The following is a 6,445-nucleotide window of genomic DNA, read 5'->3' as shown; positions in this document are numbered from 1 at the left end:
GAAGATTTTTTCCTTTTCATATTTTTTTTTCTGTTTTTGTTGCCATTAATCAGGAAATCATGGATATGATATGTTGTAAACAATTGGTTGTTTATTTATTTTGTGATATGAAAAATGATATATCTGCTGGATGTAGTATTATATGTTTACATGAATTTTTGTTTATGAATTTTGGTGTCATAGCTTTTGCAAATGAGGCAATTCAATAGTACAAGATTATATTTGGATTCATATTGATGAATTATATATTATATTGTTGTATCTACAAAAAAATCATTTTATTAACATTGATGAATTATATATTATATTGTTGTATCTACAAAAAAATCATTTTATTAAAATTTATAACCTAGTAAAATGTTTTGATCAAATCTTGTAGATATGTATAAATCTTCAGTGTTTATGAACAACAGCTTATACAACGTATCTTGTATAGCTATGATACATATTCAATGACATTCTTAGAAAGGTTGATTTCTTTTCAGATGTGTAACAATTTAATTTCCTTATTACAAGTATGAGCTACACAACCGGTGTGGATTCAGTTTAAACTTGTCTGAAATAACTCTAACCCATTACATTATAATATATTAATTTATATTTTTTACTGAAAACTCTCTATGGCAACAGTTTATTATTGCTGAACTTCCAATGTTTGTTTGTTTTTGATGCCCAGCATGGAACATTTAAGGACGTGCCAGGTTTAAAAGGAGGAAGAAATCCAGAGTGCTCAGTGATAAACCACCAACCAATGATTCATTCACCCCTGAAGATGCATTTGAACTCTTCCATATCAGATGCTCGAACGGTTCATTATGAATTGTTAGGGATGAATGAGTTAAGGCCTTCTGATTTATTGCTTTCGTCATGTCCTATATTTGTTTGTTTTAGCTTAATGACCCATCAACAACTAAGGTCATCATATAGGTCAAATCAACAACGTAATTGTGTATCACAGCATTTAAAAATACAGAAATTTTAGCTCTTTTATTTATTTAATCAAGAAAATGTACATACCTAACAAAATGTTTCTTTGTTGTCCATGCAATTAATCTACATTCCCTTATCCTTTCAGACATGAGATACTAATATTTAACATTGTATTACGGTATTCCACCCAATAAGCGCCCGCATCCGTAGAAGCGCCCCTCACGTTTTTGGAGGCCTTATTTCAAATGCCTGGGCATAAGACCAAAGCTGTCAAAATTGTATAGATTTGCAATAGTTTTGTCTCATTAAAGCACTTTTCATTTTTTCATTTTTTTAAACCCCTTGGGCACTTATCAAGTCGTAATACGGTAAATGCAATTTTTGTCAATAAGAACTATATGATTTGGGAGATACTATATTTGTTTTTGGTGTACTTTTTGACATCTTCATGATACCGGATTTTCTCTTATTAACCCAATAAACCACATTGGTCTGTTACCCTTATTTGACACAATAAAACAAAATTGTTATTGCATATCATCATTTTTCAATGAATGTACAACTACTTAAAAAATATACCTAATAATCATTATGTAATAACCTAATAATCATTATGTAATACATATAGCTAAAAATTATGTTTAATTTTGAAGCAAGCATTTTTCTTGCATTTTTTGCCTATTTTGCTGCTGTTAGTCAAGGTCAGTTAAATTAAGTGTTGTTACATTACTCAGATTTCACATTATGTGGTGTTCTACTTAAAAACGTTTTTGTTAACCATTTTTATGCTAATGCAACAATGAAGTTTTGAAAAACAGGATATGTATACATATTACAGGTACATTTTATATTCATTATTTTCTTTTTTAACTGCTTTTTCCTGCATACATATTACCTGGTAATTGCTTAAAACACCTTTCATATCTGGCCTCTGGAATGATCACCTTCGTGGGTAAATAAATTTGAGTATTTACTCAAAATAAGGTCATTAATTCTTAAATAAGTACCAACAAATGGTAGATAAGTTATGGATTACTGTGTTGTTCATAAAGTTACAAATATCTGTCTAGAATTGTCTCCCCTTACTTTGCAAATACAGGTACTTTAATTTTGAATATTTCAAACTCTTTGTGACTCTAGTAGAGTTAAATTTAACTGAAAGTTGAAAGGAGACTACTAAATATTTGAAAAAGGTTTTTAAAAAATCTGTAAATATTTTGTCACACTATTACAGAGTTATCTGCCCTTGTTGGAAGGTTTCAAATGTTACATCAACATTTTATGCATGCACAATGTCATTTTCTTTGAAAAAATTATAACGTTACAATCACATGCACGACGTAACAATCCATCCCTACCTAGAAGGGCACATCATTTTGTAATAATGATAGATATGCTAATAGAGAATAATGAAGATAAAATAGGTCTAAATAGCTTAAAATGAAATTAGACCCGTTGAAGTGTTCCATCAATTCTACAAATTAGTTTAATCCTGCAAGTTTGATAGTCTTATTGTTCAATAAATATGCGTGTTTCTTGATATTCCTAAAAATTCATCAATGGTGATTTTAAAACAAAAGCCCTTATATAGACATTGATCCTGGCTCCGTTTTCTCCGAACAAAAGTGCAGACTTCAGTAAAAACTTAAGTTTTTCTCCTTATGTAACTTATATGAAAACTTAAGACTTAAGTCAATTTTGGACTTAAGTTTGTTTCGAGAAATCGGGGCCTTGTCACTGAGGTGGTCGTAAGGTGAGGTTTCACTGTAGCTTTATTGTCATAGTAGTGCCATTATTTACATTGTGTCTCGATCTCTGTGTGTTAAATTGCTTACATGTTTTTCAGATTTTGTTTAATTTTTATTTTTATGCCAATCAATTTTTTCCATGACAATTTAATTTCCTGATCTACAGGTTCAGTGCGCTACTGTAGTATTACTACAATTTAAAAAAAAATCAGGGAAATTTATTTCACAAGATGTGTGTAATTTTCTACATATTTCGGGAAATTAAATCCCACAACAAAATGAATTGCTTTCCAGTATTCTGTACTTTGGTATGGAACAGCCCTTTCAGATAGGAATTAATTGTGGTGCCATCAGTTTGCTTCTTTTACATCATACTCTTCAGAGAAAACAACTCACAAAATGAAGACGTCAAAATTGATACTTACTTGCAAGGGAGATAACTATAAAATGTAAAGAGAGAATAATATGTTTGTGGCCTGATGACTTCATATTGTCCATTTAATTTGCAGTAATTCTGTAGATGTTGACTTGCCATATTTGTGACCTTGCATGTATTTTCTGTTAGGGTCTGCTAACCTTAATTTATATAACAGTCCACTAACCTTATTTTGTGTTAAGGTCCACTGACTTTATGTTGTGTAACTGTCCACTGACCTTACTTTGTGTTACGGTCCACTGACTTTACATTATGTTATGGTTCAGTGACCTTGTTTGTTTCAATGTATATCTTTATGTTTTACAATTGTTTATGTATTATCAATAAAATTGGGTACCTTTGAGAACTTTTTAATTGTTGTTTTGTCTATTGAATTCAAGGTAAATCTCTATCAAACTCCATGGATCAACTAGAGTCATCAGTTTTTTAGGTCCATCATCATCAGATGGTGAGATGTGCAAGGCCCGTGACGTTGGGCGAACGACATTTTTTTCTTGTTATTTTATTTTTATATAACAATACTCACTGACGTTAGGCAATTTACTTAAATTATTTTACTCGTTGTGATTGTATGGAATTCTGAGATAGAAATTTAGATCATCTTTATACTTTTAAATTGCAGCGTATATTTCAGTTGGTAAGACCTCGATTCTATTCCGGCAAGTATTGTCGCTTGAGTATATGAAATACTAATATATAATAAACCAAGTGTATTTTTATGTTGGTTCCCTGGTTTCCTTTTTATTTAGATAGTTGTAGTTTGCGCGTCCCCATTCCGTTCGTGGAGGGGTTAACAGATGCTGAAGTTCTAGAAGTTATTGTAAAGAGACAAAGGGACAACTTCGCGAAGAAAAATTGTTCTAATACCACTCCCCTCACTCCCATCTAATCCTTGGTGAGATATTCAAATCGCCTTACGTCCATGGTCATGCCATCCGTCTTGCCGTACATTAACAAGTCATGTTACCGCTATTTCTCAGAAACTACCAAAGGGATTTTTCTTAACTTCCATATATTTGGTTACTTAGCATACTGCATTATGGGACCAATCGTTCAACAAGATAGCCGACAGGCCGCCATCTTTGAATTTGATAGATGTAGTTTGTTACCGCTATTTCTCAGAACGTATTGATGGGATACATTTTGTATGCCTCAAATTTCATGTGGGTTCCCCTAGGGTCCAAGTCATGCAAATAGCATTATGGGCCTAGTGGTTTACAAGATGGCCGACAGGCTTTTGATAGTTGAAGTTTGTTACCGCTATTTCTCGGAAAGTACTGAAGGGTCTTTCTCGAATTTCATAATTAGTTTATATTTGAAGTTTGGATAGCCCGAGATACTCTGGCCCTGACACCAGACTTAGACATTATGACAGATAGATGTTTAGACATCTATCTGTCATAATGTCCAAGTCTGGTGTAAGGGCTAGAGTATCTCGGGCTAAAGTTTGGAAAGCAGAGAAAAGATCCATCTTTCCACTGTCAGATATAAATTATTCTTTGGTGGGCGTCAATATCGCTCTGGGATCTCTTGTTTAAAAACATACTCTTTATTTTAGCCCATATTAGGCTGTTCAAATCGTCTGTCCTTCGTGGTCCATCCGTTAAATTACCGGTTTCTCTTCAAGGGTGACACCCTTCTATCCCTACGGCCCAATAGTCCGAAGGCCCGTTAGTCCGAAGGCCCAATAGTCCGAAGGCCCAATAGTTCGAAGGCCCGTTAGTCCGAAAAGTAGTAAATATTGCATGTTAGAGAGTTGTTATAATTAACGTATTTTGACGAAAACATTTTTCGGCACTGATGATCTGACAATTTCTATGGACAGCAAGTTGTCATTTCTTCATGAGCAATGCCAGGTCAAAATTACATCAAAATAAAAAAAATAGATAAAAAAAAAAAAATAAAATAACATCTTACATTTTATAGAATATCTCACAAGCATACATTCTATGGATTATCTTACAAACATGCAAGCTTTAAAATGTCCGATTGTTAGCCTTTTGTACACTGTATTGCATTAGGATTAACATTGCTTCATGAATAAATGATGTATATAATCAAATCTTATCGAAAAATGACTTTTATTATACATGTAAACATCGTTATTTTGTACAATATATACATGTATTTAAGGACTTATTTTTGCTTCCCCATTCTTTGAATTGTTTATTCTACCCATAATGATGGAAATGGTCCGCATAATGATAATTTTTCGGGGAAATATTAAACAGGATCACATTGTACATATACAAAATAATACTCTTTAATATCAGATACGTTTATGTATTTCAAGATTATGCTCTTTTTGAAAATACGCTACATTTCGTTGTTTCATATCATTTTCCGTATCAATTCTATAGTCACATACATGTAAGTATACCTTAGCAAGTTTACAACATAAACGTTTGTTTCATTTCAAGTACTATTCCCATATAAATCCCAATTGTATTATCTGTTTTCGGACTATCGGGCCTTCGGACTATTGGGCCTTCGGACTAACGGGCCTTAGGACTAATGGGCCTTCGGACTGACGGGCCTTCGGACTATTGGGCCGTAGAGATATAAGGCGGTCACCCTCTTCAAGAGCCTGCAGTTTTACTATGAGATAGTCCAGGTGTGTAGAGATCGTATGTGATCGAAACCTCTGGAGTATTGAGAATGTCTTTAGTGGGCGACAATACACATTTATTTCTAACTTTACTCGTCTTATGTCTTACTATAGTGAAATGAAGGGGGAAAACGTCATACGAGATTACTTGTTTTACAAAAGGAAATGACAATATCCATTGCTTAATTACTTCATTTATTAATGGTCTTTTGGGAAACCGCGTACTCAACTCTCTTTGTTTAAATTCCATCAAATATGTAATATCAATATCGCTATGCTTGTGACGAGCACTTTTGTTATAATGTGGCTGATACCACTCTCGGCTCCCGGCATCTGCTGTAGATAGAGTGAAAGGAAGGGAAGTAACTCCGATGGATGAGAATGGGCTGATACCAAAGCATAGCGATTTCTAAAAGAAAACGAGTGTACCTCAAGAATTTATTTAAACAGAATGTACATTACATCGTGTAATGAGGAGGAGTCTAAAAATAATGTAAAGCTATTACACATACAAGTAGAGTACAGTTTAACGTTTGTGATATATCTCCACATTAAAAATTCCAAAATCATTTTTTTAATCTTTTAAATAAAAGTGTCATATATTCGACATGTCCAATAAACTACCTGTGTTTTCATCAATTGTAAATTTTATCTAGATGTAATTAAACAACACGGCGAGTCGTTTGTATGCATTAATGTGTAAATGGATCTTGACATAATGTG

The sequence above is a fragment of the Argopecten irradians genome, chromosome 8 (assembly GCF_041381155.1).
Source record: "Argopecten irradians isolate NY chromosome 8, Ai_NY, whole genome shotgun sequence".
In the NCBI taxonomy this organism is placed as follows: domain Eukaryota; kingdom Metazoa; phylum Mollusca; class Bivalvia; order Pectinida; family Pectinidae; genus Argopecten; species Argopecten irradians.
This window is presented reverse-complemented; position numbering follows the sequence as displayed.